General features: G+C 40.0%; 1 protein-coding gene across 9 annotated transcripts in view; it reads right to left on the reverse strand.

Annotated features, from left to right (window-relative positions):
* MEF2A (myocyte enhancer factor 2A) overlaps positions 1-18230 on the reverse strand; it is a 164896-nt gene extending 146666 nt beyond the window's left edge. For 3 of the 9 annotated variants that reach the window (XM_082385158.1, XM_082385160.1, XM_082385159.1), the window contains exon 1: positions 17648-18225. The gene's annotated coding sequence lies outside the window, so the exon portion shown is untranslated. Of the gene's footprint in view, positions 1-13090; positions 13173-17057; positions 17249-17647 lie in introns of those variants that run through there. The other 6 variants (XM_082385161.1, XM_082385166.1, XM_082385164.1 and 3 more) reach the window with 6 other exon arrangements.
* Between the last annotated feature and the right edge of the window lie 7601 nt (positions 18231-25831).

Raw genomic sequence — 25831 nt, forward strand, 5'->3', positions numbered from 1 at the left:
AATTCACATGCCATACAATTCACCCATTTAAAGTATACACCTGAATTTTTTTATATTCACAGGAATGTGCAGCCATCAGCACTAATCCCAGAACATTTTCATCACCCTTAAAAGAAACCTGTACCCATCAGCAGTCACTCCCCATTCCCTATTCCCACCCCACACCCCAGCCCTAAGCAGTGAGGCATCTTTATGTCTCTATAGAATTGCCTATTCTGGACATTTCATATAAATTGAACCATATAATATATGATCTTCCATGACTAGCTTATTTCACTTAACAATGTTTTCAAGATCCATCCATGTTGTGGCATGCATTCATACTTCATCCTTTTTTATTGCCAAATAATATTCTACTGTATGGAAACACCACATTTTATTTATTCATTCATCAGCTGATGGACATTTGTTTCCATTTTTTGCCTATTATTAGTAATGGTGCTATGAACACTGGTATACAAGCTTCTGTGTGGGTATATGTGTTTATTTTTAGCTTCTACTCTTATAATAAAATAACTTAGAGTGCCTTCACATTTTCTTTTCTATCATCCTACTTCATTATGGTATCTAACATCTTCCCCGTAACGATACGCATACCAGTGGTTATGCCACAATAAGGCATTTTAGGTAAATTACTAGTTCCTATTTTATTTTCTCAAATAATTTATCACCCCCTAATCTATAATCAGCAACCATACTGACAGCGTTCACACTGATATTTAATATTTATTACATGTTCTGATAATGCTATCATTCATCAAGTGGAGGATGTAACTTCTCAAATGCTAAAGTTCCATTTGTTCTACGCGCCTCAACCCAAACTAAGGGCTAACAACACTCTTAGTATTTCTTGTCAGGCATATAGTTACTGGAACCTATCATTTTTACAGTCCTCAACCACCTACACCCCAATAACAAAAAGTATATTTTGTCCACAAAAAAAAAAAAAGTTCAAAAACAAGCACACTTTAAAATGTGACACTAGGCACTTAACATAAAAAATGGCCAAATATACATCACTTTGGTTAAAGTCTGGTAAGCTGGCAAAGTGTGTCAAACAGATGTCCATATTAATAAGGATGTTGGCCAGAATCTAGAAAAAGCTTGAACACCATATTTGCGATATTCTGCAACTTCCTAAAGTTTTGAACTGGAAGAGGCCTCAGAGGTCTTTTTAGAAACACAAACTCTAAAGCTTAACAGAAATGAAATGGAATCCAGGAGTAATATCCAGACTACCAGTCTAATCCGCATCAAAACAGTATTCTACCCATTTCAAACAAACAAATAGTTAACAACAAAAACATCTGCACTAATGGAAAAGAAGAAATCCAAACAACCCTAAAGTTATTCTGAAAGATGGATACTATAACTAGGGATTTTTATTGCAAATAATTTGATACTTCTAAAGTGCTGTTTTGAACCTTAAAATAGAGAGAGGGGGTTTCAGATTATCCTCATAGTACTACCTTTCCTTGCATTCTGGTATGCCTTCTTAAGTGGAAGAAAATTGGGAAGAGTTAAAGCTACTGCCCTAAGAACTATATACATCATCTACTACTTGTTACACTGACAACAAATCCTAGGATAGTTGTGGCAATTATAAATCACTGTAACATTTTACTTCCCTGCTAAGTAGATGCATGGGAGTCCATGTGTCAAAATTTCATCTACTGTATTTCACAGCAGAAAAAATGTTTAGAACTACTGATCTAGACCAGCAGTATTAAAGACTTTAAGTTCAGTCCAAAACCTTAGTTCAGCCCAAATCCTCATGTAAAATCTAGGGTCATTTGAAAGACAGAAACTTAATAGATTACTATATATTTACTGAGAATCTACATGAAAAGAATGCAAGAACAACTAAGATACAAGCATAAAAAGCTTTAATGCACTGTGTATACACCTACTCCCTTTATTATAAGGTCAAACATGGTAAGTACAATAAGACAGATACAAAGTACTATCAGGATTTCAAAAGAAAACTCTTCTAATTGGAAGGAATCAGTTCTTTATGGAAAGCACAACATTTGGCCTGACCTGGGAATGGAGATCAAGAAGTGAGATACAGGGTTTCCCTGGTGGCGCAGTGGTTGAGAATCCGCCTGCCAATGCAGGGGACACGGGTTCGAGCCCTGGTCTGGGAAGATCCCACATGCCGCGGAGCGACTGGGCCCGTGAGCCACAACTACTGAGCCTGCGCATCTGGAGCCTGTGCTCCGCAACAAGAGAGGCCGCGATAGTGAGAGGCCCGCGCACCGCGATGAAGAGTGGCCCCCACTTGCCACAACTAGAGAAAGCCCTCGCACAGAAGCGAAGACCCAACACAGCCAAAAATAAATAAATAAATTAATTAATTAAAAAAAAAAAAAGTGAGATACAGAGGAGAATGAGAAAAGAATAATCTATCTTTATTCATGTCTTCTACTTGAAAGGCATATATTCCCACCAATTTCCTTCAAACAATCAAATTAAGAATGAGGCTAGCACTGTCCTTTCAAACAAGTGTTGTTGAGCATTATTCTTTACGGAACCAAGCTTTATTAATAAGGAAGGACATAATGTCATCTTTGTTATCTTGTTATATGGGGATATTAAAGACGGCCCTGGTCACTTCCAAGCTTAAAAGACTTTTCAACAGCTCTTCCTTAGCTGAAGAACAAAGTCCAAACTGCTCAACATCCAACGTGCTCTACAATCTGGTCTCAAGCTCTCTTTCCCACTTTACCATCTTCTACTTCTGAAACACCCTCCAATCTAGCCAAACTGTGTCCAATACATACCTCTCACTTTTCTGTTTTAGTTCTTTTGCTCAAAATGATTTCTCTATGTGAAATATCTTTTCTACACCTCTGACAATAAAACCTGACATCCAGCTCAAATATCAATTCTTCCATGAAGCATTCCCTGGTCACTTCTGAACTCTTCCTTTCCTGAACTCCCTAATCCATGCCTTGTGTCTAAGATTTACACATCACTTGGTAATTAATGTAGCATAGTAATTAATGGGGTTTTACCCTTTCTACACCATTACCTACTAGAAGCAAAGAGCTATATCTTAAATGTGTTTATATTTCTGCATCAACAATACAGAAACAATAGTTAAAGTAGTGAGAAAAGAAAAGGAATAGAGTCCAAAGGAAGGGGCAAGGGAGCAGAGCAATGGACATTGCTTTGGGGCTACCATATTTACCAGCTGAAAGAAAAGGGGTAGGGCAGTAAAAAGAAATTGTATAGAGAGCCTGTCAAGTCATTACTTAAGACTTCGGGAAGCTACGAAAAAAGAAATGAAAGCCCATATATGAGGTTCCAAAGACAGACAGCTGGGCATAGGTACTGACTGCCTTTAAACACCATCAAAAAGCCAGGTGGAGAATTCCAAAAACACATCATTAATAGCAAAGGTTTTAATTTATATTATGAAAGATTTCTGCTGTTTAAAGTCAATATGCCTTTTAATTTTGGTTTATATTTTTTAAAAGAAATGTATAATGACTAATGGAACAAGTCAATTTCTACCCCAACAACATAAAACACTGACAAAAAAACTTGTTAATTCTAGGGAAAGAAATGCTTAAAGGTAATAAATATTTTAAGCAACTAAATTCTAGAAACCAAGCATAAAGAACTTCCACACATAACTCCAACTTTATGTTAAATTTCTCATGTTAAAAAGACATAGATATAAAGCATATAAGACAGAACCAATTAACTTCAGCTACAATCAACAGATACAGTGCCATCTTATTGAACACCATAAAAGTGCACAGCCAAGAAATAACACGACACCTACAATTTATTGTAATCAAAGGACAACAGTTCAATCATAAAATAAAACTGAGAAAGCCAAAAGAGCAGAAAAGGAAAAAGAAGAGATACAAGTAGTTTAACTTTCAAAGAAGTTAACATCTATCAGATCAATTCCCAAGTTTAGAAGTTACCTTTCTAAAAAAAAAAAAATCTACTATCCTACTAACAGAACCAGGAAACAAGTAGAATGGATAAATAAACTGTGAAGTAGTCATACAATGGCATGTGAGGTCATGGAAAATAAACGGACTTTAGCTACATGTACTAATAGTAACCTGCTTAAGAATATAGGCCAAGAGAATAATAACCACAAATTCTTAATAATTCTTAATCCTGGGGTTAGAGATAGAAATAAGACTGTGAATGTTCACACAGGGGACTTCAACAATACTGGTAGTTTTATTTTTTCAGTAAGGTAGTAGATCCACAAGTGAATGTTTTATTATTCTTTATATACCATTATATTTCTTATATATTATTTACATCTCCACCTCTAAGTGTAAAAAATTTTATTAAAAATGATTTAAATTCCAAAAAAAAAAGTTACCTTTTCTGAAAACTTCACATATTAGATTGTCATTAGAATAAAGAAGTACCAAAGAAGTGCTAGGTTGAATATAGGCCTATAACTCATTCATGTTATAAATAAAACCAAAGCATTTCCAATATACATTACAGAAATAAATATTTGAATTAATAACCTTCTTTACAAAAAAAAGCACTTAAGACTCTTGCAATAACCTAGAACCTGCATTTACATGCTAGCAGAATGAAGCAAGAGTATTTAAATTGGTTTATATCTCCTACAGGGTACTTTCTAACATCTCTAGCTCACCAGTGTAAGTTGACTACCTATGTCTTTTCTTACTAAAACCCTTGTAGCATTGATAGCATAAGTCAATAGATTCCTGCTCCCCCTCCCCCAAAAGTAGACACTTTAGTGAGGCCAATGGTGGTAGCATTATCTAACTAAAAATATTCCCCCTAAACCATATGAAAATACAAGGTGGAAAAGGAAATCCTACACAAAACCAAGCTTTCAGCATAGCCTAAAGACAAAAAAAAAAAAAAAAAAAAATGCTCTCTATGAGTGGAAACAGAAAAATCACCAAATCCCAGTACTTGACTGATCTCCCAAGCTGTCACTCCACCCCCACACACCACAAGGCTTGGTGCCAGCAAACAGGCCTAAGGGTCATTTGAAAGGACCACCAAAAATATTAACCCACCCTAAATCTGGGGAATTACTGGGAAAATGGGCAGATCAGAATACAGAGCACAGGGAAGGAAGTTCAAACTTCTGGTGATTTAAAGAACAGGTGCCATTTAAAGCACTAGCCGCCATGTAAGGGGGCACAACCTTGAAACACATGGCCTCTGGAAGAAGACAGGCAAAAGGAAGGAAAGAGTGTCCTTTGGCAATTGGATGGTAAAGGGAAAAAGAAAAAGGGGAAAATTTAAGGTCCCGCAAGACCAAAAAGAATCATAAAATTGGAAGTCTCACAACCCTTCTCTCCAACCATTAAAACAAACAAATAAGAACTACTGAAGTAACAGGACTATTTTATACCGACAGAAGAGGGCACCATTAAACTAGGAATACTGTAAAACCCCCCAATATCACAAAAATGAACAAAAGAAAAGTGAAATCCAGAAAATCAGGAAACAGATTTTGACATATCATGTGAGGAAAACCTCCTACCAAAAACAACCTCAAAGCAGCAAAAACTCTGTAAGTCAGTATTCCAAATAGAATTAAATATATTCTGTTAATACATTATCCTAATATATTAATAATTGGATTAAACATATTCAAACAAGCATTTGAGGATATGAAAACCACTTTGAATCAGACAGAAACTGAAAAACTAAAAACAAAAATGAGAAACTTAAAAAGCTGACTGAATTCAAAAAAGAAATAGAAAAAAAAATTATTGCAGAAATGAAGAATAAATTGCAAGGCACCCAAGGGAGAACTGACTCAAATGAAAATGATCTACCACAGTCCATAACATAACAGCATGTGTTATGAGCCACATCCATCCACATCTGGTGGTGTTTCATTTGATTTCAGATAACTTTCAATCCACCACTTCACAATAACTCACAAGCCACAACCTTTCCAAAACTCACCTACACAAGCAAACTTCATGTCTTTTTCAGAGCAAAGAGCCACATTTACTCTTTCTGTAATACTTAACCATTTAACATGTTTAACCACATGACTGCTGTTTTAAATAGGTTTATTAGGTTCCTATCTTTTCTCTTTAATGCGTCACTGACAGAGTTTCTGAGTATTGTTTTCCTGGCTCCATCGATGCCATGAACCCCGTGGTCTTTATTATACAACTCTGTATCGCACACTGATTTTCAGGAACACACATGCCATGTTATAGTAGAAGTGACTGTACATGTATACAATCATATACTAACCCACACATACATATATGTGTGGGTTAGTATATACACACATATTTCTTAGCTCTGCTGAAAAGGCCTAGAAACAATGACACCCCAGGAGCAATGAGCACACCTAGCACCCAGATCTTGGTTTCTAAATGCCATCCTCCAACGAAAGGAGCCAGGGCTCTTCGGAAAAGAGGATGATTCCAGGATTGGGAAAGGTAAAACACAAGATGAGTCTGGAGCAATTAAACAGTCTCCTGCTTTGTTTAGAAAAAAATATTTATTGTTGCGGGGTTATTTTTTTTTTTTTTGCTTTTTTGTTTGCTTGTTTAACTTAAGACAATCTTATTGAGACTACAGTATCTGAAACATTTTATATGCTGAAAACCTTGAGATAATCTAAAACAGTGTGCTCTGCCTTAGGGCAGGCATACCCTTAGGCTTTTTTTAATAGATAAATCCTCTGTTCCCCAACCACTACATACCTTCACTTCCACTCCTCTTCAAACACCCATTCCATGGGCAACTCCTTAGGCCTCGTCATTAACAGGAACTGTTCCACTTCTGAGAGTAAGTTATACATCCCACTCTCTGACCATACCCTCTTTATCCATCTAGGCACTCTATCACAAGTAAATTCATCATCTTTCTCCAAAGCCTAAACCTCCCCTTGTGCTTCCTATTTCAGTAAACCACCCATTCATTCCCTCAATTGCCCAAGCCATAAACCTAATCATTACCCTTAACTCTTTCTCTTTCACCTACCACAAGCCCTCCATCACTGAGTCCTTTCATTCTACCTCCTATATAACTCCTCAAATCCAACTATTTCTTCAATCCTCATCCCACTACCACAGTCCAGGCCACCTTAACCCCTTTTAACTAATTTGTTGTAACATCCTCCTAATTATTCTCCCTGCCTACCAGTTTTTTGGGTTTTTAAAATTTATTTATTTATTTATTTATTTATTTATTTATTTATTTATTTATGGCTGAGTTGGGTCTTTGATGCTGCACGCGGGCTTTCTCTAGTTGCAGACAGTGGAGGCTACTCTTCGTTGTGGTGCGCTAGCTTCTCATTGCGGTGGCTCCCCTTGCTGTGGGGCACGGGCTCTAGGCATGCGGGCTTCAGTAGTTGTGGCTCGCGGGCTCTAGAGAGCAGGCTCAGTAGTGGTGGCGCACGGGCTTAGTTGCTCCACAGCGTGTGGCATCTTCCCGGACCAGGGCTTGAACCCATGCCCCATGCATTGGCAGGCAGATTCTGACCCACTGCGCCACCAGGGAAGCCCTGCCTACCAGTTGTAACTCTCTCTGAAGAAGTCTACACAGTGCAATCAGTATCACCTTTTAAATTAATTTTCTCCAGGCTTAAGATGCTTAGATTTTCCCTAAAATAAAGTACAAATTCCTTAACACAGCTTAAGGGCTCTTCATAATCTGGTCCCCATTTATCTCTCCAGTCTAATCTCTCTGGCACTGCCTGATCCATCCATAGTGTACTCTTTGAGTTTCTCCAAGCAACCCAAGGTCCTTAAATGTATCTCTTGCCCTTAACACAGGTCTAGTAAACTCTATCTACTCTCTTCACAAGGCTAAGTCCTATTCACTATTTAGACTTCAACCTAAGTTGAAAATGTCACTTCCAGTGGAATAAATTTTCCTGGCTTCCCTGAAACTGGGTTAATTGCCCCTTCTATGTGCTCCTGTAGCACTCTGCACTATACACATCAAGCACATAGCAAAGTGAATTATAAACCTATATGTGTCCATACTCCCACGTGACTGTGAAAGCCATGCCTTTTCACTCTTATTCCTCATCACCTAGCCCTGTGGACTGAATGAATAAGATAATGAAAACCAAACTGTGAAATTGCCAAAGTAACACAATGTTTACGAAGAATTAGAACCCAATGACTCCTGGGCTCAGTAGCACAATATTCTTTCCACTATACTTTGTAGCACTTAATTTCACTTTCATAAACAAGTCAACGTTAATTATATATAAAGCATGTAACCTAGACTTAAAAAGGATGTAGATATCATCTCACTATAATTAAAGTGAAGCCCAGAAAGGTCTAAAGAACAAAACACTATAAAACAGCAATGTCAAGATTAGTCGTTTTGATGTTCTTTAATTATATACTTTAATCTCAAGAATTAGGTTTTTAAAATTTTTAAGTTGAAAAACTTTTAGATGTTTCATTACTTCAAGGTTAATAAAGTTAGTATAAACAGAACAAATGAATCACCAATTCACTTAAAAGTTTCCACAAAATTACCTGAAATGTTACAACAAAACACAAGAATAGTTAACTATGGTATAAGAGTAATAAAGATAATATTGAGTCATTATTATATTTATACATTATAAACCACCTATGGGTACCAATCATGCTCAAGGCACTATGAAACATATTCACTGAACATACAAAGAGATATAAAACAGGACTCCTATTCCCAAGAACCTTAAAATAAGTTTTGGAAATCAAGACCCAACCATTACAGAATAAAACAGAAAAATTACGTGACAAATTAGTCACTTAAACTGTTAACAGTTTCAAAAGAAAAGATTCTGTGCTAAGGAGTTCCAGGAACGTAAAGAAAAATTACAATCTACTGCTTGAGCAATTAACATAAACTCAAAATTTCTCAGCTTGGTCAGCTGAAAAGGCTCTAAAACAATGATATTCCAGTATCAACAAGCATACCTACTGCCCAGTTCTTGACTTCTAAATACTCTTAACCCAATGAAAGAAACCAGGACTCCCTGAAGAAATGGCCAATCCTAGGACAGCTGCAGGAAAAGCAGAAGATGAGCCTAGAATATCTTCTGTCCCCAAAGTAAGGAAGTGCTCCAAAAATGATAGAAACATGTCAAAACAATCAATGAGTTAAGTTGAAGGAGCTCCCACTGACCAAATCTGAGTTAATTTGGAACATCAAAATGAATACTGACAGGGGACTTCCCTGGTGGCACAGTGGTTAAGAATCTGCCTGCCAATGCAGGGGACACAGGTTCGACCCCTGGTCCGGGAAGATCCCACGTGCTACGGAGCAACTAAGCCCATGCGCCACAACTACTGAGCCTGCGCTCTAGAGCCCGCGAGCCACAACTACGGCAGCCCGTGCGCCTAGAGCCCGTGCTCCGCAACAAGAGAAACACCACAATGAGAACCACGTGCACCACAATGAAGAGTAGCCCCTGCTCGCCGCACCTAGAGGAAGCCCGTGTGCAGCAACGAAGACCCAACGCAGCCAAAAATAAATAAATAAATATTTTTAAAAAATGAACACTGACAGGTGATAGAGTATAACCTACTTCATAAAAAAAGAATCTATAAACATATTGATATTAAATAAGCAATGAAAAGGAAAAGCTCTAATTTACAATTGAATAGAAGGTCGACTAACAAAAAATGTAGAAGGAATAATAGAAAAACACCACTTTGAAACCGCTGTGTAATAACTGATTCAGGCAAGAATCATCAACAAATGCTAAAACCATTATGTGAACATTCTGGGAGAAGACAGAGTATTTACACAGTCTCAAAGGGTCTCCCCAAAGATTATTCAACAATAACAAAGGGGACAATGAAAACTTTTATATGGAGTTTTCAAACCTTAACTAAGTGATTCAAGTAAACAACAACAATGGGTCAAACAGACATTATATTGCCTCCTGATAGTGATGCACTGAAGGATATATCATCACGTATGTGGTATTCCTGCATCCTACAAAACAAAGGACCTGTACTCTTCAAAACTATTCATGTCAGATAAAAAAAAAACACTGAAGGATTGTCTCAAATTAAAGGAGACAGGACAACTAAAATGCAATAAATAACACTGAATTAGAAAAAAACACTATTAAAGGATATTATTGGCACAACTGGAGATTTCAACATGAACTGTATAGTAAATTATTGTATCAATATTAAATTTCCTGAATCCATCATACTGTGTGGTTATGTAAGAATATCTCTTCATTCTTAATATTGCTAAAGCACCTGGGGTAAAGGATCATGATGTGTGAGACCTACTCTCAAATGGTTAACAATAAAAATAATTATAATAGGAAAAGGAAGAAAAAGGAGAGAAGAAAAAAAAAGAGGAAAAAGAGAAGGAAAAAGATCTACACAGTGGATTCCTGCTATTATAGCACAATACATGATATGCTGAATGAGATTAATATATTTAATATGTGGTTTCCTTGTTAGCAAAGTACATTAATGCAGCATTTCCAGTCTATCCCTTGTATGCATCTGTGATGCTCTGCCTCAGATGATATGCCTCTGACTTTAACTGAATAAACTTGAATCTTTCGCATACTGGAGAAGATGTAATCAAGGAGCTTCAAATTATAGATAAAATAAAATAATAATATCTGTTTCCAGAGTTTGGGGCCACTCTGCAAACACAGAGAATCATAAGGCAAATATGCTAAATATATTAACAATCGGTGAATCTAGGTGACAAGGTATATGAGTTCACTGTACTAGTCTTGTAACTTTTCTCTAAGGTTTTCCCAAAGCAAAACATTAAAACAACAACAACAACAACCTTCTGACAATACCTTTACTTTGGGAAAACTGAGCCATTTCTGAAAAACAAAATCTCAACTTGCAGATTCTTTTCTCCCTTTCCCTTCATAATCCATGTGAAAATAAGCTTAACACCATTAAGAAAAAGGTCTTCAGCATCAAAATAAACATTTTGCTAAAATAGTCCCCAACTTCCAAACAGGTTATGTTCCAAAAGCTCATTTGTAATTTAGGTATTTAGAATGTGGAACCATCTTCACCATTACAAATAGTTCTTAGGTTCCTAATGCTGGCCACAAAAGCTCTCACAAAATGGAATTTCAGGAAATGCTATTATACTTAGGCTCGATAGCTCTGAGATTCCTGCCTTGACCCAGAACACATATATTAATATGTACAGGAAATGCACAAACTAGTATTTTATAATCTGGAAAGTACTTTTATAATTTTTAAAGTCTCATTTGGGAAAACTGGTTTGTGTTGGTCATTTCAGTTGATTAGGACAACTTCCACTCAATTCAACATTTACGGAGATTTAATATGTGGCATGACAGACTGGTTGGTACTGAGCATACAGAAAGAGCAACACAGTCTTTGACAGAGGAACTCCGCCTAGCAGAAGAGAATGACATCCATTATAAATACTTTAAATAGTCTATAATGGATTTTACTCTACAAATAGTGTGTGCATCAAGAGCAAGGGAGGAAAACTTTGTCTAAAAACATTAAAATCGGTATCAAGATAACATCTGAGCTACAACTTAAAGGATAAATAAGAGCAAGTGAGCATTCCAATCCCTGGCAAAAACATGAATGAAGATATAGATATATTACATTCAGATAATGGAGAAAAACCATAATTAAGCAATAACTAAACAAGATATGTACAAATTATACTAAGTGTCTTAAAGAAAATAAACAAAATGTGTGACAGAGTAACTAACGGACTGCAACATTAAACAGGATGGTCTGAGTGAGAAAGTGAGATCTGGGCTAAGTTCCAAAGAGCTTGGCCAGGCGAGCCTTATGAAAAGCATCTCAAGCAGGTAGTACAAAAAGTGCAAAAGACCCTAAAAAGGAAGTAAAAAGTTTAAAGAACACTGAGAGGCGCAAGTGGCTAGCATCCAGTGAATGAAGGGAAGAACAATGAGAAGAAGAAAGATCATTCAGGGCCATTCAGGTCACGGAAAAGAATACAGGCCATTCGAGAGAAACGGGAAGTCACTGGAAGATTTTAAGGAAAAATGACATGACTGAGGCTCTTAAAATGGTCCCTAGGGCTGCTGTGTGAATAAAGAACTTGTGAGGAACAGGAAAAGAAACAAGAAGCCCAGTCAGGAGGCTAATGCAGTAATTCATGCAAGAGATAATGAGGCCTTGAAATAAAGAGGTGAAGGCAGTGAAGGCTAAGAGCAGTGGATTGGCTCAAGATAGATTCTGAAGGTACAACATAACGTGTGGATGGGTTGGATCTGAGAGAAAAGAAGAGAACCCGAAATGATATCTTAGGTTTCTGGCTTGAGTCCTGCCATTTACTGAGATGGGGAGGGCCAGCAGAGACACCAGGGTTTGAGGGTAGGAGAGAGGAAGAAGATTGGGGGAAAGGAATAAATAGCTATATCTTAGTCACGTGGCTAACATGATGTTTGAAATCCCAACTAGATTTCCAAGGGGATATCACACTCAGGAAAATTCTGGGCTAGAAAAATAAAAGTGGGAGACATCAGCATGAAAATAATAGCCTTTTCAGGGAAGAGCAAATAGCTGGCCTTAACTGGGTCATAGAAACTGAAGAGTTGTGGCTGACAATGAGCCTAGAAAGATAGGATAGAATCATACTATGAAGTGAACCGTGACTAATAATGGCAACAGCAGTAGCGGTAATGATAGTAACAGTAGGAGAAAAAATTACTGCATTTTAGGTACCAAGGACTGTGCTAAAAGCTTGATAATACACATCTCCTTCAATCGTCTCAACAACTCTACAAAGTAAATAACATTATAATCACCATTTTATACACTGAGCCTCATGAAGACTGAGAACTTGCCAAAGAAAAAGTGCTAGAGTGGGTATTCTAAAACTTAGGCAGTCAGATTTTAGAGATCAACCTCTTATCTTTTAAATTACTGCCTGTTTACTGATTTTACATGCCTTCAAAGTTTTTTTTAAAAGAAGAATGCAATTTAGATCTGAATTTTAGAAATGTAATTCTAATCTCTATGTAAAAGATGGATTGCTAGGGGTGGAGATAAAAAATGAGACAAGCAAATACAATGTTAGTCAATGCAAGAGCACCTTGTTTTAATAAGCCAACGGCTACAAGTTATCTTACCAGGTTAAATGGAGAGTATTCTTTTGTTCCAAGGGTCACAAATCATACCTCAAACTAATCCAAGTCAAGCTCCACATGCATGCTGCTGGCAACAAAAATAACCTGGTGAAAAGGTCCAGCTCATGCAGTATAAATTTACCACCCACTACCAAAACATTTCTCAAAACATATAACAATGTAACTTTATTGATGGCTGAATTTAAGTTCATAAATTAAAGTTTACATTTTTGTATAAGGAAGAAAATAAAATTAGTATCAATTCAAGACAACCATAAAAAGATGTGCCTTGGTTGATAGTTATTAGAAGTCTGATCAGCTAGTGTCTGTTTTTCACCCATGTTAACAATTCCTCTGGCTTTCAGCATCAACAGGTATTAAACTGAAGAAGTAAATTATCTGCTGTCATACACCAATGTTCAAAAATCTGGTATTCCACTTCATAAACCAGCTAATTTTCTTAACTCATATGCTTACGATTTCATCTTGAGTGATTATTGAGATGATTCAATATTAGATAAAATACTAAGTTCAGTAAATATCAATTTAGTAAATACAAAAATATTAAAATTAGTAAATAACATATACCTATATAAATAATATAGTATTTATTAAATATGTGCCAACACATATCCCGTGCCATGCATGAGTCTTATTAACAAATGAGCTTATACTTTCAATTATAATAAACTGGACACAGGATCCATTTATCATAGAGTACACAGATAAACCATACACAGATAAAGCACACCTAAATAAAATAATTTAGTTCCACCAAGCAAGTAAAAAGAATAAAAAATTAAAATTACCAACTAAAGAAAACCTATTTTTTAGATATACCTATTCCAGGTATGTTATAAAAATATTTTTGTAATTTCAAATTTTAAATATCATATCTTAAAGATAACTCCCACAGATAATTCCTAAAAGACATGTTTCAGTGAAAAGTAGGAAAAATGCTTATATTTCACTTTTTTTTTTTTTTAATGTAGAGAGATCATGGAAGTTAGAATCCAACAATGATTGCATATCAGCCAACTAAACATTTTATGTTTAATCTGACAATGAATTTAAGATGCTGGGATATTTTATCCCAAACAAATATATGAGCATTCTCCTGTATTTATACATTACACGAAGTCCTTTTGGTAACAAACATTAAAGGTACAGGTATTGGGCAGAGTACCTACACAATCTACATAAGAAGGAAGGGATGTATGCAGGAAGAGATGAAGGGAGACGAGGCAATATGCATTTTTGTACATCAAGTCTCAGGGAACGCCCTAGGAACTATCACACCATTATTTCATTTAATTCTAACAATTCTATGGGGCAGGTGGTGTAATTCCTTCCCATTTTACAGAAAACATCTCATAACTTTGTCAGTGGTAGAGCTGGGATCAGAACCAAGATCTGATGACAAAGTCAAGCAGCCTTCCTTTATGAGGACTTGCAAATCAGCATAATGTGTTAGAGTGTTCTATGCAGGAAGTTATCTAACTAGAAAACAGATTTGATTTTCCATATTTACACTTCTCTTATTACTTCAAACATTGAGAGAGCACTCACTTCTCAATTTACTAAGAATGTTCAGAAATTTTCTTTCTAATCTAGAAAAAGGCAATGCTGATCATTTTCAGTCCACAAAGCAGTATTTTCATTGCCCCATCGCTGATAAAAGAAAACTTCAGATAGACTTTGTAACATTCATATGTACCATTAGTATATCTTCCAAAACAAACAAACAAAAAATAGGTGCATAGTCTGATTACAAGACAGAATATATAAAATTAGAAATGCCCAAAGAAAATCTAGGACCATCATCATTGTGTGTTACTCTAAATTCCTCTTGCCAGACTTTATAAAAGCAGCAAAGGGAGGAAAAAAAAGTGGCTTCCCAAAACCACACTGATAAGCATGCCACTTCCCAGTAACAAATTTACTTATGGCTTCCCCCTCCTAAATCGGAAAACAAATCTACTAAAAAGATTTTATTAAAATATTTCAAACTTCAAAATCACGTTCTAATAAACATTTCCACAATTACTTAACCACTCTCAGAATACACTTAGATATTTCTCCTGGTAACCAAAAAATTAATGAGTGATGACACTGCTACTGCTTGAATATTAATAAAATTAATATTAACCTGCACTGCATTCTTAATGTAAAATACAAAGAATAATGCAACTGCCTTGAAAAATAAAACATCACCATTCAAAACAACTCATCTTTAAAAGATTATTTCCAGTTGCATTTACAAAATAATCTCTGTCAAACATACCCATTAAGGAAACATAAAAACTCTAACAATATAGAAGATTATACTCAAACCCTAATTCAGCATGGTGACTTTACAATTATTATTTCTGAGCCCCAAAGAGCTTCCTTCTACTGAGCACTCCCCACCACTCATTCACTCATTGCCCTAAACAATTTTATTGGACTTTTGCTGGGAAGCAATTTAAGGAGTTAACATGATTTTATCATCTTTGCTCCAGTATGAATAAAACCATAGTTTCATATATAACAACAGTGTGAATTAAATGAAAAACCTGTGTTTAGAGAGGTCACTACCATCTCACAATCGTTGACGGCTTTAGTAAATAAGTTTCTATTGGAAGCACTTTTCCAACAGAAATATTAAAGCCTGTGTCTGCAAAGTATTTAAATCACTAGTTTTAGTTCTTCAGAGTATTTTCATTTTAACACCATTGTCACAACTTTTTACTACAACGCTCACTGAGAATTAGAAGTGATTCCAGAATCAGTTAGTGCATCATCATATAGAACTAATCTTAATGTTTTATATAACATGTGTTCACTATGTTTGATATAAAGTCTAACTAAAATTGTCTTCCACGTTAGTGAAAACACGTTTGACTTTTTTCTTAAAACAAAAGTTGCCATTCACAGGAAAAGAAATGAGTAAAGACTGAGCCTTCCAAAACTAAACCAAAAAAACAAAAACAAAAAACACCCCAAACCAAAAGACGTATATACAAAAGCCATAATAACACAATATAGTTATTTTATCCTCATTTCCTAAATTCACACTATTAAAATAAATGCCGTTTTTGTGTTTGCAGAAAAAATCTTTAAGCTATTTTGTTTAACTTTTCCACAGACTGTACAAGTACTGCCAAGGTAACAGATTTTAAAACTGACAACTGGAGTACTTGGCAGATGCCAAAACAACACAGCTGGATTCTTAAAGGAAAAGTGCTCTTCTGTAATGTACACCTAATTACAGTTTTAGAGAACCTTCTCTCCATATAGTAATAGATACAAGACACAATGCAAACATACTGTGCTAAAACTTGAAAATGTTTAGACAGTATTTGTTTTAAAATACACACACTCTCAACACACCACAGCAGGCCTTTCTAAAAGCACACTTACTGGAATCACAATCTCATTGTAAAATAGAATGCAGGTTAACACGGTGCTGCTAGTCTTCAATCTACACATGGTTCCCTACTGGATCATGACAGAAGGCTCGTTTCTTATCTCAGTAATCAGTCATCAGGTCTGAGGACATTTTTATAGTTACACTTTAAAGCGAAAAAAACCAAAAAAACAAAATAACAACACAAAAAACCCTTGTTTTTCTAATTCAGAAATGCTCATCTTTTCCAAACTTGTTTGCACTATCTCACCTACTAATAAATCCTCACTGATCAAAGACAGATGGAATCGAACTAAAAGGCAAAGTTCCTATCACACAAAACCTTCCCTGCGAGCCGGGATCTACTTAGATGGACGTCCTGGGTGAGGGCAGCGAGCGGTTCCCTCTGTAGCCCCTTCCCTCCCCGCGACGTCTCCCCGCACGGTCGGGCGTCCGCACCCGCAGGTACCCCTAGCCCGGGCCACCTCTTGACCCCAAGTACCGACCCGGCCGCTGACATCCACACACACATCCACACACACATCCACACACACACACAGAGTTCCACTCCGTTAGACCAACCTTCTCCCAAACAGAAGTGGGGGAACTTCTTCGAGTCCAACAACAGCGCAAAACGCCCCCCGCACCCCCCGGTAAACCGCTTCGGGGAGACCCCGGCCTCACACTGGAAGATTAAGAAAACAGCCCTCGGGCGTTCCCCTACAAAGAGGCTCCGGGCCCCCAGGGAACTCCAACTTTCAAGGAGGCGACGTCCACCACCGCCCCCCAGCCCCAAACACAGCGCGCGCCCTGGGAGGCTCCTCGCGCCGAGCCTGCGCGGCCGACCCTCCCTCCACCGGCCCGCGACACCCCTTCAGACCTCGGGCCCGCCCTCGGGGCACCCCGCCCCCACCTCCGCAGGCGCCTTGCCCCTTGTCTCCGACCCCGACGCGACCACCGCTCGCCGCCTCCCCGCACCCCACCCGCCCCGCCGCAGCGCGCCTCGACCCCTGCTCTCTGCCAGCCGGACACCACACCGTCCCGCTGTCCCCGGAGCCCCGCAGGCGCCCCTCCAGGGCCGCGTCGCCCCCCTCCCCGGCGCCCCCAGCCCCCTCGCCGAGACGCCGCCCCTCTGGCCCCACGGACTGAGCCCTGCCGCCCGCGGCCCTCACCGTCTCTCCGGCGCAGCTGGCGGGCGCACACAAGCCGGAACGGGGGCCCGCCACCAGCGCTCCGCGCCGCCCGGAGCCGCCTCCTTCAGCCCGGGACTCGTCGGGACATCAGCGCACGGATCCCCACACCGGAGCTATTTTTAGGAGAGAGGCCCGGGCCAGACCGGAACTCGTTCCTGTCGGCGCGCGTGCGCACTATTTCGACGGTACTCTGTGTCCCTCCGCCAAGCTCGCCTTTTCCTTTACTTCCCTTCGCACCCTCTCTGGCTTCTCCCTTAAGTTTTCTTCACAGAGCTGATTTATCCTCTTGGTGGGTCCTAGAGCACTTGGAGTGGGAAAGACAAGGGTGCGGGCAAAGAGAGTCACACTGTTTGGAAGCGAGCACTACCCCACAAGGACGTGAGGGGCGGACTATGTTTTCTGGTGGGTGAGGAGACGAATCACCCGGCACAGGAAGGAGATGACGGCGGTTTGGCGCCGGGGCTACAGGCTGGAGTTCGCTTCCCTCTGAAGGACCGTGTTCTCCTGGAAGGAATACTGGTCACTTAATGGGGACCCGGGCGCCTCCTAGGGCGGGGCAGCCCGGCGGCGTCGCGCCCTGTAGCCCTGCCTCCCCCACTGCTGCCTCCCTGACCAGCCGCGGGGGCCGGGCTCGGAGCGGCTCCAGAGACGGGGCGCGTGGCAAATCGCCTCGCTCGGCCGCCGGCTCCAGCCAACCCGGGGCGCCGGGGGGCGGGGTCCCAGGGGCGGGGCCGGGGCTCGGGGGGCGAGTCCGTCAGTCGTCCGGAGTCGGGTGCCAGGCGGCGTCCTTCGGGAGGGCCCAGACACCCCCTGCCGGGCTCTTGGAGCCGCTGCCAGACCCCCGCCCTCGGGGCAAGCTTGGCGCCCCAGATCTCCGCTCGCCACGCCCGTGCCCACACCCACATTGCGGTTGGGACCGCACCTGTGCCCTCGCCTGCGCGGCCACCAGGTCACCCTCAACTGAGCAAGCACAAGTGGGACTCAGGCCCCTGGCGCGCCGAGGCGGCTCGGACCCCTGCCCCCAGACAGTAGGACTTAAAGGGGCCTGGAAGGCTGGAAGGCGGGCGACCCCTTTCGGGCTTTCGACCCCAGCCAAGCTCGCCACGTCCGGGGAGAGACTCAAACTACTAATCTTGACTACTAGTAATAGCTAGTTACTGATAGGCACAGCTAGTATGCCTTGAGCGCTAAACTGTGTGCTGAATAGTTTGCAATATGATATCTCATCATCCTTACAACATCCCCATAAAGTAGCTTCAGTTTCTATTCCCATTTTACATAGGAGGAAAGGGAAGCTTGAGCGCTAAAGTGACCTTTTGAGGTTACAGCTTAGGAGGAGGGCACTGAGCACTTGAACTCCTGACCACTCTGCATACTGCCTTTTCTGAGAGCGGTTCAAAGGAAATGTGTTTGGGGGCTATTGGTTTTTGCCGAGGGAGGTCGTTAGGAGGTGAGCCATTTGTAGTCTTTGCATCATGAAAGCTGCTTGCCTCTGGAGTTTCTACGGCCACGCTGCCTATCTATGCACCCAGAGGTACCTATGCAGTGGATACAAAGCCAAATAATTATTTTCATTTGAAGATGAGAAATTCAGTCGCACAGCACTTTGAAACAAAGTGATTGGGGTGGGTGAGCAGATGTGCAGAGGCTGTGGGCAGAGGAACTGGGAAGTTACAAAGGAAGCTGGAGACTAACAAGCTTCCTCCCTCAAGGACAAGGCAATGTACTGGGGAGAACCCAACACAAAAGTGACACATAAACACCAGACACTGGAAAATTAACCTGGAGTTGTGCTCAGAGCCCCACAATGTCAGCGTTCAGAGGAGCCAGCAGCAGGGAGGTTTTTTTAAAAACACTTTAGAATTTGGTGTAACTCAGCAAGTCATGTGGAAATGCACACTTTTTAATCTGCCAGAAGCTGCAAAGCCAGCTGGATTTGGCTTCTCTGCTCCAAGAAAATAGAAGAGTTGAACAGTTTTCCTTCAGAAAGGAAAAGGTGAGGTGGGAGGACCATGAGCAATGGCTCCCTTATTCCCACCTGCCCTGAAAGGAGAAGAGGAACAATGAGAACAGACTTTTCTGAAAGAGGTTTTCATATGCTCATTGCTTCACCCCATCTCCCATCCTTGGCAGAAGCTGACCCTCTTGGGGCACAGAAGACTCAGCTCAGACTGCCCATCCCCTACCCATTCAAATGCTGATGGTCACTCCAGAAAGCCAGGCAGAGAACTTGGCTCTGAGTCCAGCCAAAGCAGAAATGAAGAATGTTTGCATCACCTAAGAGAGCACCTCTTTCCCCACTACCCCCTGCAAGTCAAAGCCCTTGTCTAAGAATTACAGGGAGTTGGAAGGAAGGAAGGAAGGAAGGAAAGAAGGAAGGAAGGAGGGAGGGAAGGAAGGGAGGGAGGAAGGGAGGAAAGAAGAGAGGGGAAAAAAGTAAGTTTAAGAATTTTAGAGCACAGCTATTGTAAAATCCATTAGCAAGCTATAATCACTGTTATTTGTAATTAAAGTAACCAATTTTAGGAAATCATCATTGCCTCTATGGTTTCAAAAACATGTACCTGAAGTCCAGTGTCTCCAGCAACTTGCTGCACTCAGCTGGGCCTAGACCATGTGCCACTGGCTTGGAAGGAACTTCTGAAGGGCAGCATCTGTTAGTCTTCCAACTCTTTCTGGAAGAGCACTTAAAGCACTTAGGTGTCCAAGTGTGTCTCAACTGAAGAGGCTCCGTATTGTACTAGGCACTGTGATATAGAGGTAAGGAAGAGCAGCCCTTCCTTCAAAGGGGCTGGCAGGCCATGGTGGGGGACATACACCTTAAAACACAAGCCAGCCTGGTAACCACCAAGAGATGGATTTCCAAGGGCACTAGAAGAGCACAGAAGATGAATATCTAAGAAGAAAAGAGAATTAGGGTAGGCTTCTTAGATGAGGCAACCCCACAGTGAATCTAAAAAGCCTCCAAAGAAGGATGAAAAGGGGTCCTCTCATGTCTTGAGCTGAAGAATAAAGCCCAAGCTCCTTAGGAGGCAGAGGTCCCTGACCATTAGCCAGCCTTACTCTCACCCCTTCCTGCCAGATACCTCACTGTCCGCATTCAGGAATCTTAATCACACACCAGGCTACTTCCTATGTCTGCAGGGTAAGCCCCTTTTTATCCATCAAGTCTCCATTAGGCATCTTCTCTAAGAACCCTTCTCTAATACAGTGCTTAGTTGAAGTGTATTTCTGTATGTCTGTCTCCTTCCTTCTGGTGAATGAGCCCCTTGAAGACAAGAAATGTGATTTATTCCTTACTTGATCTGCCATATCTAGCACAGTGCCCGGCGTGTGGTAGACAATCAAATGTTTGTTAAATATTTCTGAGCAGCCTTTAGGCAGAGGGACTGCTGTGTGCACGGACCCCATGAGTGTGGCTCAAGAGAAAAACCACAGCTAGAGTAGTGTGCCTGGAGCCTGGGGTCTGATCAAGTGCTGGGGAGTGGTCAGGAGCAAAACGGTGCAGAGCCTTAGCCCATCAAGCCAGGCCATTTGGATCTCTTTCTGAAAGCAAAGGGAAGCACTGACAGATTTCAAGCAGGTGAATAGCAAGATCTGTTTGGCATTTTAGAAGGATCACTGAGGGCAGTAGTTGGAGGTGGGTGGGAGAGAGCAAGACTGGAGGCAGGACAACCAGTTAGAATGCACTGATGGTATAGCCGCTGCTGGCAGAGCCCCCACCCTTCCCATCCCTGGACATCTCCACAGACTTTCCCCACACATGCTGATGGCTTCCTGTGTCTCTGTTGAGGCTCTGGCCCCAAGAGAGGGCTTCCTTGGGTCAGGAGATAAAGACTCCAGCTTCCTCACGCCTTAGGAAGACAATTCTAAGGCATGTACCCCAAAGTCTCTCAGGGGCCCCAGTGGATTGGGCCCCAGTGGTCCTCAGTGGTGATCCACTCATTAGCACAGTTTTGATGTCTGTCCTCACTTCCCAAGTCTTCCGCACTCCCCCAGAGCCCTTCCCAGGATCACCTCCCAAATAAACCACCTGCACCAAAATCCTTGTTTTGAGGTCTGCTTTTCAGAGGACCCATTTAAGACAAATTGCAACTGAGATAAGAAGAAGGAGGACCTGAATGAAGACAGTTGCCTGATGGTAAAGAGAGGGCAGAAGCAAAACATGGAACTAGAAGGAGAATTGACCTGCTTGCTGACCGTTGAATATGGGGTCAGGGAAGGTAGAGGAGTCTCAGCTGCCTCCAGGTTTCTGGCTTAGGCTCCTGAGTAGATAATAGCAGCATCATTTAAGTGGGGAACACTGGAGGAATGTGAGGTTGAGGGAGCTGGATGAGGGGAGCACGATGAGTTCCATTCTGCTCATGTTGAATTTGACATGCCTGTGGGACAAATTATCCTTAGCCTCGTGGGGTTGGAAAAAGAACTAGTTGAGACTGGACAATATAGGGAAGTCTTCCTGTGGGAAGAGAATTTTAAGCAGAATTTTGAAGCTGTGGTATATGGGCTGGAGAAAAAACATAAATACATATCAGAATGACAATGAGAGGGATGGACAGTAAAAAAAAAAAAAGAAAGAAAGAAAGAAAAAAAGATTCATACGGCGGGGGGAAGGGGGAAGCAAGTTTATTTGAACGAGGGAAAATAAAAAGAGCCTCACAGGGGTTTCAGTTTGTGAGCTGCTTGAAGATAAGGGTCATGCCATGTTCAGTCTTGTGTCCCCACACTTACACAAAGTTGATATTTATTAAATATGGTGTGAACCAGGCAAAGTAATATTTTTCATGATGTCTCAATCTTGTACAACTATAAATAATTAAAAATTGAAGATTTTAAATGTGTTCCAAATTAGCAAATTCTCCAAATTTAACTTTATGTAAGGATTTGTGTCTTGTTGAGAAATACCATATTTAAGAGAAATATCTTGCTCATAAAGTTACCTGATTGTAAATTTTACTTGTAAATCTGACATAGGATCTAATGACTTGCGAATATTTCAGAAAATCAAAATTCCGCATTTTAAATTAAACCTAAAGCTAAAGACGTAATCTACTTTGTACTGTACACAATAAGTGCTTTAGAGTTAAAATCACGAACGTATATGTGAAAGAAAGAGACCTTTTGTGCATTCCTTTTCTATTGCAAGTTCCATGACAAACACCCAGATCTAAATGACATTTTCCAGTAAAAGAAACCAGGGCTCCTTGGAGAAATGGCTGATTTCAGGATTGGAGAAGGAAAAACGAACAAACAAAAAACAAAACAAAACGAAAAAACCTAGATAAACCTATGGTGCCAGAAAGCAAGGAAGTTCTCAAAAAAATGATGGGCAGGTCAAAGGGACATTGGAGCCAATCTGAAAGAGCTGCCAATGGCCAAAGCTGGAACAATTGAAGCAACAAAGTAAATAATGCTAGTGTTGGATTATAACCTATAGAATAAAATGAGCCCATACTGATACAAATAAATAATTGGCTGAATAAATTAACAGGAGAGAAAGTATAGATGTTACTTATAGGAGAATTCCCATTTAAAAAAAATGTAGAAGAATGAGAACATAAAACCACCATTAGGCAAACACCACAGTTAATAACTTCTTGTAGGCGAGAATGTTCAGTGGATGCAAAAATTGGTGGGAAAAAAATTATGAGAACAGGACATTTACATAGTCTCAAAGTAGTTACCTGCAAGATATTTATTAATTACAAAGAGAAAAATAGTAACTTTATGATAGAGAAACCCAGCAGACACCACCTGAGCCAAGTGAACAAGGCTAGTATCACCAGCAACAATGTTTATCGACATTATGCACACTATGTGTATGATGCAACGAGAAAGGCACGTCCCTTCTCTGGTATTCCTGCCCAAAATGTATGACCTGAATCTAATCATGAGAGAACCTCAGACAAACACAAATCGAGGGACATTTTACAAAATAACTGACAAGTATTCATTGAAAGTGTCCAGATAATGAAAGACAAGGAAAGACAGAGGAACTGTCACAGATTGGAGGAGACCAAGAAACGTGACAACTAAATGCAAAATGGGATCCTGGATTGGATCCTGGTACAGAAAAGAGACATTAGTGAGAAAACTGGTGAAATGAGAATAAGGTCTGTAGTTTAGTTAATAGTGTTATGTCACTATTAATTTCCTGGTTTTGATAATTGTACTATCTTTATGTAAGATAACATTCAAGGAAGCTGGATGAATTCTCTGCACTATGTCACTTTTGGTAAGTCTGAAAGTATTTCAAGATAAAAAAAACTTTTAAGTGACAAAATATTTTAGTATTCTATAATTTACTCGACTCCCCAATAACAACCTCCTCATGTAGAGTTTAAATAACAGGTATAAAGCATTTTTACAATGGTAAGTTCAACTTCAAATTGGGCAATATTAAAACTATTGGGAAAATACTTATAAGTATGAATGTTTTGAGGTGGCCAATGTGTTCTGAATTGAGAAAAAAACCCACAGAATATAACAATGTTTCCACTTATTACACACAGCAATAGGATCTATGACTGCCATGTCTATGGCTATTCCTAAACACCAGAAAGTGAAACACACGTATAAATTCTAATACTGCCTATTACATCTTTTTCAAGCATTAAAAATGTTGTTTTCACTTCTCTTATGTCATGGGCTTTTATTCTTGAATGCCTTATGATGAAAAGGATGAATTCAGGTTCTCGAAGAAGAGGATAAAAGACGTTTCCTCTGCTCAATTTATAATCTTACATGTCAAAGTCTACATGAAGTTTAAACAAACTTCAAAAATATAAGAAATCGAGTCTTTGACAGCTGGATGTTTTTTACAATCTAACTTCAAATAAGTCTTTCAATTTCTATGATATGTTATCATTTTGTTATATATTTTTTTCCTCTGCACAGAGTTTATTCTGACTTTGTGATCCTCTCCACAACCAACAATACATTCGTATGTCAATTACAGTAACTCCCAACCTTGAGTTTATTTTCTTTTCACTTTTTGTATTCCATCCAAAGAGAAGCTGCATTTCACAGCAATATCCCTCCCAATATCCCACCCACATCTACCCCTTGCATATGAGATCATGATCGCTCTCCTGTCCTCTTTGCCTATATATTGTTGTCACAGATATTTCTTCTAAATCCTGGAATTGCCCTAGTTCCCCCTCAATAATTTATTTCCAGATGCATCCCAGGCATTACCAAGCTCCACCTGTCTATTAGGATGTCCATTTAGACCTATTTTGGGCCTATGTGTCCCTAAGATCTCATAGAGAGAGAAGGGTCAGTTTTCTTGGTGATGACCACGTTATACAACTCATTCCCAAATTGCTACTTATGATCTAGCAAAGATTTTTATCTGTTAGGATTTTAGAATGTTGACATTTGAAACAAATCTGGGAGTCACTGAAAAAAATAAGACTACAAATTTTGGAGTCCAGTGGTCTTTTGTTTAAATCACACCTCTACCATTTCCCAGGTGTGTAAATTTGGGCAAGTTGCTCAACTTCTCCAAACCTCTATCTTCCTACCTGTAGGATGATAGGAATCCTTCCTCAAGGTTGTTTTACGGACTGAGTAACCTACATAAAGTGCTTACATAATCTGCATGCATAAATAGTAGTTACATGTTTGGCCGTTCATTGATTGATTTCACAAACTTCTACTGAGCCCTTACTGTGTACCACGCACTGTCTTAAGCATGGGGAATACAGAGAAGATCAATGTTCTTAGGAAGTTTGTAGTCATGCAGGTACACAGACAATAAAATATATATGTAAACAAGAAGATGTCAGATGGCAATAAGGGCTATAATGAAATAACACAAGACCATGAGAGAGCCATTGAGAGGAGATCTTAGCTAGGGGTTCAGGGAAGGCTTCTCTGAGGCAGTGACATTTAAACTGGGTGGCAAAGGAGCTGGACAGGTGAAGACCTGGGGAAGAGTGTCTCAGGCAGAGGGAAGGACAATGTCCCCAAGGTGCGACTGAGCTTATTTCATTCAAAGAATAGAAAGAAGGCAAGTATGGCTGAAGCAAGGTTGGGGGGCCCGGGATGGTTTTTAAGCCATTGGAGGGCTGTTGCTGTGGTGTTGTTATCTAAGTGGGAAAACAATGAAAAAACAACAGATTAAATCACCAGCATGTTAGTACATTGCTCCCTTCACAT

The sequence above is a fragment of the Balaenoptera borealis genome (genome assembly GCF_965194805.1).
Source record: "Balaenoptera borealis genome assembly, chromosome: 3".
Taxonomy (NCBI): Eukaryota; Metazoa; Chordata; class Mammalia; order Artiodactyla; family Balaenopteridae; genus Balaenoptera; species Balaenoptera borealis.